The following is a 13,422-nucleotide window of genomic DNA, read 5'->3' on the forward strand; positions in this document are numbered from 1 at the left end:
GTAGAACCATGCTAGTCTACCAGGTCACTCTGGCATCACTAGAGCCAGTGATTTTCATCACGTGAACTCCTGACATCCGAGAAGAATGCCAAGACAGTAACTACTACAGTGGACCCCAGCCTATTCACGGTTTCACCCATTCACGGATTAATCTGTGGAACAAACATACACATTATTCGTGGATAATTCACCTATTCGCAGTATTTTTAAAAGATAAATATTCACTGTACTGTATTTTCATATTTCAATGACTAAATACATTTTTTTGTGATAAAACTATAAAAATACTCAGGTAGAAGCATTTCTAGAGGGGATTTTTGGTGTTTGAACTATCAAAACAGGCAGTTATAAAGCATTTTTAGAGGGGTGTCAAGTATTCACAGATTTTAGCTATTCATGGTGGGTTGTGGTGCGCATTCCCCACAAATACCGGGGGTCAACTGTGTACCACTAACTAGCTTATAAAAAACAAATACTGGAAATTCAAATAACAAGACTCCTTCAGCATTAACTTTTACATCTTGTTCATTCAAGGATAGTTTAAATTAGTTTTAAATATTTAACAACTTGCCATTGTGACCCAAGACCTTCCATAATCTTTGTGTGTGGATGCTGTCAAATTCCTTACTCACAATCAATAGGAGCCAAGAAGGGGTTTTAAAATTTGATACATGCTGCACGTCTTAAAACATAACTGATCTCTGCAACTCCACTTTGCTTGGGTATCCTAATTCATCAGTACTGAAAATTATTGAGAACTGCCTAAGCTCCGCTGTAAAAACTGCATTAAATCTTTAATAGGCAAACTTTATGCAGCCAAGATTTGGTCGAACAAAGTACCAAGGCCACCATTTTTTCATTTATAATTATAGTTTTAAATGGAGTGTGACACAGAATTCTCAGTACATTTCAGTTTTTTATAATGAGAATTTAAATGGCAAATAATAAAAAATTTACAACTTTTAAAACAGAAAAATTTCAATTTGACAGGTTTCATAATTCTTGCAAGATTTAAGAGGTTGTAGCTCTCTCTCTCTCTCTCTTTCTCTTTCCACAGCGTATGTGGGCTTTGATTTGTTTGTTCATTCTATTTATTATTCTTAACCTTTACCTGTATTGTGCTGGTTTCATTTTAGCCATCTGCTTTTACGTCCATCAAATTCTAACAATTATACTTTGACACCCTTTTTCAGTGTCTGTTATGAATAACTTTGTCGGCAATTTGCAACTGAAGGGTGCTGCTTCTATCCTGCTCCTCCCAACATAATGGCTATGCTATCTTGACCATTCTATGGACATATTTGCTCCCCATTCTAGCATGTTTATCATCAGTTTCCATCGTCAGCTTTGCTGCGTAAGAGACCGCGATGCGGTCTCTTTCGAGCGCATGTGTGTGTGCGTCATCCATCAGAGGGAACAAGACAAAAACAAGACCATCCCATTTTCTCTCTCTCAAGGAATGTAACTTCTACCATACAATATTCCCGTCTGTTTCTCCCTAACCATTGTTGTCTCGATTTATGTACAATCACCACTACTTGCATTGCCATGTAAGCATTCTAACCATGTACTCATAATGTTCCACCGAATCTTCTGTATCAAACTGTATGTATGTTTCTGTTTGTGAAGACGCCAAACATCTCACCATTTCAGATATATTATGCTACATCATTGTATTCATCAATCTGTCTCGAATCTCATGCAATTGACCATATGTGGAATTTCCTGGTCTTTCCATTGATATATGTTTTATCATTGTACGTTTATTATGTCTCTCACAATCGCCATCTGTTTGTCTGCCGACAAACACAGATGTCAGAAACATTACCTCTGTTTTGCCCTGTCTGTGTGTGGAAACTACTTTGCGGCTCGCACCAGCCAATAACAACCTTGAAGATTCTGTTCATTCATCATATAGTTACGGGCTGCTCTAGAAGCAAGAGCCCGTGCTGGCACAAGGCCAGCTAAATCTAAAACAACAACATGTTCATTCATTCAGAAAGGAACCACCAATAAACCAGACAACACCCAGCCAGTATGTCACTCTATACCATCCTTACACTGGTGACCCCAGAGTGACCAGCGAAGGAGTCGATGGCAGACGTCCGACCCAAGATGACGACCCACGCGCCAACGAACCCTTCGTCGCCTCCCCGCTTCCAGCCGTTCCCTAGTGCTCAGTAGATGTCCAACCCTCCGAGATGACCCACCCCACCACAGGAACCCTGGACGCCTCCTCCAGGCAGCCTGCCACCGCCCCGAACTCGTATCGGACGACCTGACCAACAAAGGAGCGATGTACCCTTCAACCCGCTCCCGTCCTCCTCCAAGTTCCTGATGGCCGTCACCGCCTTTCAGCCTCCTACCCGCCCAAAGCCCAAGCCCTTCGCGCCCATTCCAATTGTCAGCAAGACGATTTCCACATCGACGCCTTGCTGCGGGGAGTACTGTAAGAGACCGCAATGCGGTCTCTTTCGAGCACACGTGTGTGTGTGCATCATCCATCAGAGGGAACAAGACGAAAGCAAGAGCATCCCGTTTTCTCTCTCTCAAGGAATGCAACTTCTACAATACAATATTTCCGTCTGTTTCTCCCTAACCATTGTTGTCTTGATATATGTACAATCACCACTACTTGCACTGCCATACAAGCATTCTAATCATGTACTCATAGTGTTCCACCAAATCTTCTATATCAAACTGTATGTATGTTTCTGTTTGTGAAGACACCAAACGTCTCGCCATTTCACATATATTGTGCTACTCTATTGTATTCATTAATCTGTCTCGAATCTCATGCAATTGGCCATATGTAGAATTTCCTGGTCTTTCCATTGATATATGTTTTATCCCTCTACGTTTATGTCTTTCACAATCGCCATCTGTTTGTCTGCCGACAAACACAGATGTCCGAAACATTACCTCTGTTTTGCTCTGTGTCTGTAGATGCTACTTTGCGGATCGCACAGGCCAATATCATCTACAAAGATTCTGTACAATCATTCAGTAAGGAACCACCAATAAACCAGTCAACACCCAGCCAGTATGTCACTCAATCCCGTCCTTACACTTTCAACATGACTCCTAAATTCATTTTTCCAACTCTTCCTTTATCTAATATTGAATTATATCCTGGAGCATAACGTCAAGGTGGTAAAAGGTGGATACAGAAATACTAAGGTAATATATAAACTTAATGACTGGGAATAACACTGGGCCCCAGGTTGCCCTGAGTCGTCACATATGAATGCAGTCAATTAAGTAGAAAGGCAATACTTGACAGACAGAAAGTAGATGAATGAAAAGAGTGAAGCAACAGAAGTAAGAAACGGTAAAATGAAATAGTGAAGGAATACAATTACTACCAGAGGACACCATTTAGAGAAAAGAAAGGAAATGTGGAATGTTATGCTCCAGGAAATAATGCAATACAGTAATAGATGAATGAAAAGTAGGAAAAATGATGTTATGGTTAGGTTGAGAGTGTATTTGACTATGCTAAATCCGATTTTTGAAAATATCGGAATGGAACCATTCAGAAAAGAAAATGGTATTTTCCACTTCCCAAAAGTACCACAAACTGAATGCTAGATATAAGGAAAAAGATCCGCGAAAAGAAGCAAAGTTGATAATGGAAAATGAGGATAAACATGCAAGAACGGGGGAACATATGCGCATGCACAGAACTTAAGGCAAAATAGCCGTTATGTCAGGAGGAGCACAATACAAAGCAAACCCTTCAACTGCATAATGTTGGCAGTTACTGATAGTGAAAACTGAAAACAAACACCGGCCATCAAAGTGAAAAGTTGTTCCAATCTGATGGAAAGAAGGGAGAAAAGGGAAATAATTAACAAGAAAAGTCTGTTACAGGAAAAGATGGATAAGACTTAGAACAATCCAAGTAAAACTTCATTTAAATGGTCGAGGTGGAAGGAAAGAGAGAGAAAGAGAGAGAGAGAGAATATGTAGATACAATCCAGTTACAAAGTTATGGAGCCTGTCAACATGACACTTTTACATTTTGAGTTTGTAAATTTGTTATTAATTGCAACTTTTATTTTAATTATCAAACTTCGAAATTTAATGAGAATTCTCTATTACATTATAATTAAAAGCATAACATATGACGAATTTTGCAATTGTGACTGAGTTGTGAGAGAGTGCAAAAGTGAGAGCAGGTAGACATGTTACTGCTACTTTATTTAGAATTTTTACAGCGGAACAAAGAAAATTCTCCATAATTTTCAGTTCCGATGAAATGGAAATCGCTAACCGTTTGTTCATGTAAAAAGTAAGAGGGTCCTTTGTATGAATGACCTGCTGCTGCTGACTGAGTTGAAGTCATAGCAAACATTAAAGAAATATGACCTACCGCAGGCTAAGGAAAGTGGCAACTGTGGCATTACTTGTCTGCCCTATGTAAATATTAAAAATGTTCTTTCTCCGTTGCTTGGAAAAAGAAATGATTGAAATGCCTAGAGATGAGCATGATTTTTTTTTTTTTAAGAAAAGGCAGGGAGTTGCATAAATAAGTTATTTGTGTTAAGATGGCTTTTACTGATTAAAAGGAAAGGCATTTGACAGCATCTGCAGATCAACATGGAAGGTCTTGGGTCACTGGCATTCCCACCAATATGCAAAACCAGCAAAGTTACCTTTGTTGTTTGTCCTTCTCATGGACAAACAACAGGTAGAAGCATTTCTAGAGGGGATTTTTGGTGTTTGAACTATCAAAACAGGCAGTTATAAAGCATTTTTAGAGGGGTGTCAAGTATTCACAGATTTTAGCTATTCATGGTGGGTTGTGGTGCGCATTCCCCACAAATACCGGGGGTCAACTGTGTACCACTAACTAGCTTATAAAAAACAAATACTGGAAATTCAAATAACAAGACTCCTTCAGCATTAACTTTTACATCTTGTTCATTCAAGGATAGTTTAAATTAGTTTTAAATATTTAACAACTTGCCATTGTGACCAAGACCTTCCATAATCTTTGTGTGTGGATGCTGTCAAATTCCTTACTCACAATCAATAGGAGCCAAGAAGGGGTTTTAAAATTTGATACATGCTGCACGTCTTAAAACATAACTGATCTCTGCAACTCCACTTTGCTTGGGTATCCTAATTCATCAGTACTGAAAATTATTGAGAACTGCCTAAGCTCCGCTGTAAAAACTGCATTAAATCTTTAATAGGCAAACTTTATGCAGCCAAGATTTGGTCGAACAAAGTACCAAGGCCACCATTTTTTCATTTATAATTATAGTTTTAAATGGAGTGTGACACAGAATTCTCAGTACATTTCAGTTTTTTATAATGAGAATTTAAATGGCAAATAATAAAAAATTTACAACTTTTAAAACAGAAAAATTTCAATTTGACAGGTTTCATAATTCTTGCAAGATTTAAGAGGTTGTAGCTCTCTCTCTCTCTCTTTCTCTTTCCACAGCGTATGTGGGCTTTGATTTGTTTGTTCATTCTATTTATTATTCTTAACCTTTACCTGTATTGTGCTGGTTTCATTTTAGCCATCTGCTTTTTACGTCCATCAAATTCTAACAATTATACTTTGACACCCTTTTTCAGTGTCTGTTATGAATAACTTTGTCGGCAATTTGCAACTGAAGGGTGCTGCTTCTATCCTGCTCCTCCCAACATAATGGCTATGCTATCTTGACCATTCTATGGACATATTTGCTCCCCATTCTAGCATGTTTATCATCAGTTTCCATCGTCAGCTTTGCTGCGTAAGAGACCGCGATGCGGTCTCTTTCGAGCGCATGTGTGTGTGCGTCATCCATCAGAGGAACAAGACAAAAACAAGACCATCCCATTTTCTCTCTCTCAAGGAATGTAACTTCTACCATACAATATTCCCGTCTGTTTCTCCCAACCATTGTTGTCTCGATTTATGTACAATCACCACTACTTGCATTGCCATGTAAGCATTCTAACCATGTACTCATAATGTTCCACCGAATCTTCTGTATCAAACTGTATGTATGTTTCTGTTTGTGAAGACGCCAAACATCTCACCATTTCAGATATATTATGCTACATCATTGTATTCATCAATCTGTCTCGAATCTCATGCAATTGACCATATGTGGAATTTCCTGGTCTTTCCATTGATATATGTTTTATCATTGTACGTTTATTATGTCTCTCACAATCGCCATCTGTTTGTCTGCCGACAAACACACAGATGTCAGAAACATTACCTCTGTTTTGCCCTGTCTGTGCGTGGAAACTACTTTGCGGCTCGCACCAGCCAATAACAACCTTGAAGATTCTGTTCATTCATCATATAGTTACGGGCTGCTCTAGAAGCAAGAGCCCGTGCTGGCACAAGGCCAGCTAAATCTAAAACAACAACATGTTCATTCATTCAGAAAGGAACCACCAATAAACCAGACAACACCCAGCCAGTATGTCACTCTATACCATCCTTACACTGGTGACCCCAGAGTGACCAGCGAATGAGTCGATGGCAGACGTCCGACCCAAGATGACGACCCACGCGCCAACGAACCCTTCGTCGCCTCCCCGCTTCCAGCCGTTCCCTAGTGCTCAGTAGATGTCCAACCCTCCGAGATGACCCACCCCACCACAGGAACCCTGGACGCCTCCTCCAGGCAGCCTGCCACCGCCCCGAACTCGTATCGGACGACCTGACCAACAAAGGAGCGATGTACCCTTCAACCCGCTACCGTCCTCCTCAAGTTCCTGATGGCCGTCACCGCCTTTCAGCCTCCTACCCGCCCAAAGCCCAAGCCCTTCGCGCCCATTCCAATTGTCAGCAAGACGATTTCCACATCGACGCCTTGCTGCGGGGAGGAACTGTAAGAGACCGCAATGCGGTCTCTTTCGAGCACACGTGTGTGTGTGCATCATCCATCAGAGGGAACAAGACGAAAGCAAGAGCATCCCGTTTTCTCTCTCTCAAGGAATGCAACTTCTACAATACAATATTTCCGTCTGTTTCTCCCTAACCATTGTTGTCTTGATATATGTACAATCACCACTACTTGCACTGCCATACAAGCATTCTAATCATGTACTCATAGTGTTCCACCAAATCTTCTATATCAAACTGTATGTATGTTTCTGTTTGTGAAGACACCAAACGTCTCGCCATTTCACATATATTGTGCTACTCTATTGTATTCATTAATCTGTCTCGAATCTCATGCAATTGGCCATATGTAGAATTTCCTGAATCTTTCCATTGATATATGTTTTATCCCTCTCGTCTTTCCATTGATTGTATGTTTTATCCTCTGTGTTTATGTTGCTTTCAAAATACAGATTCGTTCTGTATTGAGAGCAATCGAACCATTTGTTCTGTTTGTCTGAACCGAATCAAAAAATTACAGATTGTCCAAGATGGCACGCGGCAAACATTACCTCCCATGTTTTTCTCCATGTGTCTGTAGATGCTACTTTTAGCAGGATAAATCCTGCATTTTCAGGCCAATATCATCTTACAAAGATTCTGTACAATCATTTTACAGTAAGAACCAGAACCACCAATAAACCAGTCAACACCCAGCCACCAGTATGTCAATAAACCATTGTCTGTCCTTCATTTAGTTTTGAATTTCACTTGTCAACACAACAGAAGTGACTCCTCAAATATTGTCTTCATTTTTCCAACTCTTCCTTTATCTAATATTGAATTATATCCTGGAGCATAATGTCAATTGGTAAAATCTGGTGGATACAGAAATACTAAAAGGTAATATATAAACTTAATGACTGGGAATAACACACTTTCAACATGACTCCTAAATTCATTTTTCCAACTCTTCCTTTATCTAATATTGAATTATATCCTGGAGCATGAAAGTCGTAAAATGGATGAATACAGTCAATTATAAACTTAATGACTGGGAATAACACTGGGCCCCAGAAAGTCGCAATACTTGACAGACAGAAAGTAGATGAATGAAAAGAGTGAAGCAACAGAAGTAAGAAACGGTAAAATGAAATAGTGAAGGAATACAATTACTACCAGAGGACACCATTTAGAGAAAAGAAAGGAAATGTGGAATGTTATGCTCCAGGAAATAATGCAATACAGTAATAGATGAATGAAAAGTAGGAAAAATGATGTTATGGTTAGGTTGAGAGTGTATTTGACTATGCTAAATCCGATTTTTGAAAATATCGGAATGGAACCATTCAGAAAAGAAAATGGTATTTTCCACTTCCCAAAAGTACCACAAACTGAATGCTAGATATAAGGAAAAAGATTTGCGAAAAGAAGCAAAGTTGATAATGGAAAATGAGGATAAACATGCAAGAACGGGGAACATATGCGCATGCACAGAACTTAAGGCAAAATAGCCGTTATGTCAGGAGGAGCACAATACAAAGCAAACCCTTCAACTGCATAATGTTGGCAGTTACTGATAGTGAAAACTGAAAACAAACACCGGCCATCAAAGTGAAAAAGTTGTTCCAATCTGATGGAAAGAAGGGAGAAAAGGGAAATAATTAACAAGAAAAGTCTGTTACAGGAAAAGATGGATAAGACTTAGAACAATCCAAGTAAAACTTCATTTAAATGGTCGAGGTGGAAGGAAAGAGAGAGAAAGAGAGAGAGAGAGAATATGTAGATACAATCCAGTTACAAAGTTATGGAGCCTGTCAACATGACACTTTTACATTTTGAGTTTGTAAATTTGTTATTAATTGCAACTTTTATTTTAATTATCAAACTTCGAAATTTAATGAGAATTCTCTATTACATTATAATTAAAAGCATAACATATGACGAATTTTGCAATTGTGACTGAGTTGTGAGAGAGTGCAAAAGTGAGAGCAGGTAGACATGTTACTGCTAATTTATTATAGAATTTTTACAGCGGAACAAAGAAAATTCTCCATAATTTTCAGTTCCGATGAAATGGAAATCGCTAACCGTTTGTTCATGTAAAAAGTAAGAGGGTCCTTTGTATGAATGACCTGCTGCTGCTGACTGAGTTGAAGTCATAGCAAACATTAAAGAAATATGACCTACCGCAGGCTAAGGAAAGTGGCAACTGTGGCATTACTTGTCTGCCCTATGTAAATATTAAAAATGTTCTTTCTCCGTTGCTTGGAAAAAGAAATGATTGAAATGCCTAGAGATGAGCATGATTTTTTTTTTTTAAGAAAAGGCGGGAGTTGCATAAATAAGTTATTTGTGTTAAGATGGCTTTTACTGATTAAAAGGAAAGGCATTTGACAGCATCTGCAGATCAACATGGAAGGTCTTGGGTCACTGGCATTCCCACCAATATGCAAAACCAGCAAAGTTACCTTTGTTGTTTGTCCTTCTCATGGACTGATGTAATCCTGTAGGGCGTAGTGCCATCAGTGTACCATGATGTGCACTGTAGGCATTACTTACGGTTCTTTGCAGCATCCCTTCAGCCCCTAGCTGCAACCCCTGTTATTTCTTTTACTGTACCTCCATTCATATCCTCTTCCATGTTGCTTTCCATCCTCTTCTAACAACTGTTTCGTAGCGTAACTGCAAGGTTTTCTTCCTGTTACATCTTCAAAACCTTTTTACTTTCATGTTGTTACATTTTTATTTGAAAAGACACCGAGGATTTCCATTACATTCAGAGTTTCATACTCAGAATGTAATACTTTTAATGCATCCAAATTTATGAACTTTCATAATGTAATTTTGGCAGGTTTCATACTTGCAGATAACTGGATTTTAGCTACTGCATCTGTAAAGTCACCACATCGACGTCAGCGGAGTGCTTAGAAGGCGTCATTAATTAAGTCTCAGCTGAGCAAGTTTTCTTTGGTGACTTCCCATTTTCTTCACACTCGATTAGTCACGCCTAAACGTGCCAGGTCACGCATTTTCTACCATTTCAACTTTATACGTATTTGTACAACTGTCATAAATTATGTATCGTATGTTTCTTTATTCGCAGGCATCAAGACTGTATCCATATTGAAGTTCTGTATGTTTTTGTATTGTAAATTGTACTTGTTCACCGCATATTATTGTTAATTGTTTTGACCTCAGGTCACGCTCAATGTCATTGTCTTCCGCGGTTCGGCGCCAGTCGGCCGCTATATAAACTGCCTGGATCTGTAATAAAGTAGCAGTAACTTTTACCTGCTCGTTTCTTTTGCACCTCTTACAGTGGTGACCCACCGGAGTATCCCGGAGCCATTAGCGGACCGACACGGCGACTCAGTCTTGGCACCAGGAATTCTCCAACGCTCTTAGCGGCCTAAACACGGCGCTGTAACCAGCGTTTGAGCGTGCTGACTCTCGTCGGCAAACCCCACCAGCGTCACTAGCGGACCCACACAGCACACGAAAGTGCGTTCTGACGCGAATAACCCACTCCAGTAAGAGGGCAAAGGAGCGAGCATGGACGCGGGTATCCCCTCCTTCATGCAGTTAACTGCGGACCTCGTGGACTCTGAGGTCTACCTACCTCCCATCTCACCCGCACCCGTCCCTGCACCGAGGCCCTCCCGCACCTCCACACCCACGCCAGCGCCCCGAACACTCCATGGCCCGGCAACACAATCGTGGGCTGCCCTCACCGTAAAGTTGCCACCTTTTATACAGGGGAACCCAACGATGTGGCTACGTAGGGTCGAGAGCCACTTCAGGGTGGCGCACCTGACGGACGAAATCCTGCAGGCCGACACAGTGCTTAACGCCCTTCCGGAGAATGTGTACAGAAAACTCGTCTCGCGGGTACCCGAGACACACACCCTCACATACAGCGCCACGAAGAAGTTCCTCCTCGAAACGTGCTCCCTACCTATCGCCGAGCGGGCCGCCTGTGCTATCAACCTCGCCGTCAACCCACGTCATGACCTCAACGCAAGAGACGCATGGAGCATGGTCGTGGATCTCCTGTCACTGCCAGATTTCGACGGCACGAAAAAGTGACAGGAAATAAGCTTCGCGCGGGAGATCTACCTTCGCCAGCTCCTCCCAGAGGTCCACACCCAGATTCCTCACCCCTACACCATGCCGCTCGACGACCTCATAGAAACGGCGCAACACCTCACGGACTCCGTGAAGGCTACACAGCGGCTAAAAGCGCCCACACATTCGGTCAGCTCCGTCCAGCCGGAAGAAGAAGTGAAGCAGAGCATCGACGCCGTCACCAGGAGACGTCCACCGACCCACAACAGATGGAGTTCCCCGGGCCTCTGTCGTTACCACAAGTGGTTCAGAAAGGACGCCCGAAACTGCCTGCCGCCCTGCTCGTTCGCCTGTTCAAAAAACGGGGGTGGCGGCAGCCAGCAGGACAAACCGCCATGGCAACCGAAAAACCCAGGGGCTCAGAACCAGTAGGTTTCTATGTCCGCGACACCGTCTCCGGCAGGATGATGCTGGTCGACACGGGCCTTTAAATCGATCTTCCCGGCATCCAGAGAGGACCGCAACCAGAAACCAGACCCGGCCGCTTTCCTGACGGTCGCCAACGGATCCCCCATCCTCTCCTACGGCACCAGGCCCCTGTTGATCTCCATCCTTGGCCAGAATTACTCCTGGGACTTCATCGTCGCGGAAGTAGGAACCCCACTCCTGGGGGCCGACTTCCTGGCGCACTTCGGCCTGCTAGTCGACGTGAGGCATAAACGCCTCCTCGATACCGACTCCTGCCAGTCTCTCCCATTAACAGCGGGACCCAAACCCACCATCAGCGCCGTCGCCCCCCACCAGTATGCACACCTTCTGTCGGAGTTCCCTGAGGTGTTCAAGCCCGAACTTCGACAAGTCCCCGGGACCCCAGCCAAGCATGGCATATACCATCATATAACAACTAAAGGCCCCCGACACATGCGAAGTTCCGAAGGCTTCCCCCACAGCGTCTTCAGGAGGCGAAGAAAGCATTCGCGGAGATGGAGTGAATGGGAATCTGCAGGAAGGCCTCCAGCCCGTGGGCCTCCCCCCTCCACATGGTGCAGAAACCGGACGGCTCCTGGAGACCTTGTGGCAACTACAGATGGCTCAACATTGCAACGGAGCCCAACCACTACCCTCTGCCCAACATGCAGGACCTCACGGCCTCATTTCACGGGGCCAAGGTATTCACTAAATTGGACCTTCTTAAATCATATTTTCAGGTACCTGTCGCACCAGAGGACATACCAAAGACCGCCATCATCACGCCGTTCGGGTCCTATGTATTCGCCTTCTCCACCTTCGGATTGAGGGACGCCGGGGCGACCTTCCAGCGGCTCATGGACAGCATCCTCAGGGACCTAAAATTCTGCGTCTGCTACATTGATGACATCCTCATATTTTCCAGGTCTCACAGTGAACACCAAAGGCACATCAGGGCAGTCCTGCGGCGCCTCCAAGAGAACGGCCTTGTTGTCCGTTTTGACAAATGCACCTTCGGCGTCCAGAAAGCAGATTTCCTGGGTCGCGAGGTATCCCCGGCAGGCGTCCACCCACTCACATCAAAAGTAGTAGCCGTAACCAGGTTCCCGGCCCCTACCTCCGTCAAGGCCGTCCAGGAGTTCCTTGGGATGGTGAACTTCTAGAGGCGGTTCATCCCCGGGGTCGCACACACCACAGGCCCCCTGACGGAAGTCCTCAAAAGCCAACCAAAGTCCCTGTCTTGGGGACCCAGCCAGCAGCAGGCCTTCTCCCTGACGAAGGCCGCCCTCGCCGAGGCAACCGCCTTGGCACACCAGGATCCCAAGGCCCCCCTCCAGCTAACGACAGATGCCGGCCCCCTCCAGCTAACGACGGATGCCAGTAACATTGCCTGCGGTGCTGTCCTGGAGCAGGTCATCAACAGCGCCCCCCACCCCATCGCCTTCTTCAGCAAGAAATTCAACCCCGCAGAGACCCGCTACAGCACCTTCGATAGGGAACTCTGCACGATGTACCGCGCAGTCCGGCACTTCAAGTTCCTCCTGGAGGGGACGCCCTTCACAATCTTCACGGACCACCAGCCACTGGTTCACGCCTTCACGAAGCAAGGGGACACATGGTCTTCCAGGCAGCAGCGCCCCCTCTCAGCCATAGCCGAATTCACCTGCTCCGTCAGGTACCTCCCCGCCAAAAAAAATCCTGTAGCAGACGCCCTCTCCAGAGTCGAGTTGAACGCAGTGCAGCTCGGTGTAAATTACCAAGACCTCGCCAGAGAACAGGCCGCGGACCCAGAAACCCCAGCACACCGCACCGCCATCACGTCCCTTAAGTGGCGGGACGTGATCCTCGCCCCCGGAGGCCCAAGTCTCCTCTGCGACATCAGTACAGGTCAGCCCCGCCCTTTGGTTCCAGCCTCACGTCACCGCCAGATATTCGACATAATTCACGGCCTCTCACATCCCTCTGGCAGAACTACGGCCAAACTGCTCTCAAAAAAGTTCGTCTGGCACGGGGTGCAAAGGGACGCCACGTCCTGGGCGAAACAG

General features: G+C 44.0%; 1 protein-coding gene across 2 annotated transcripts in view; it reads right to left on the reverse strand.

Moving 5' to 3' along the window:
• The window catches only part of LOC136852520 (kelch domain-containing protein 3), a 145,245-nt gene that overhangs the window by 103,198 nt on the left and 28,625 nt on the right, over positions 1–13,422 (reverse strand). The gene's annotated exons all lie outside the window — the stretch shown is intronic.

Source organism: Macrobrachium rosenbergii, chromosome 25 (genome assembly GCF_040412425.1).
Source record: "Macrobrachium rosenbergii isolate ZJJX-2024 chromosome 25, ASM4041242v1, whole genome shotgun sequence".
Taxonomy (NCBI): domain Eukaryota; kingdom Metazoa; phylum Arthropoda; class Malacostraca; order Decapoda; family Palaemonidae; genus Macrobrachium; species Macrobrachium rosenbergii.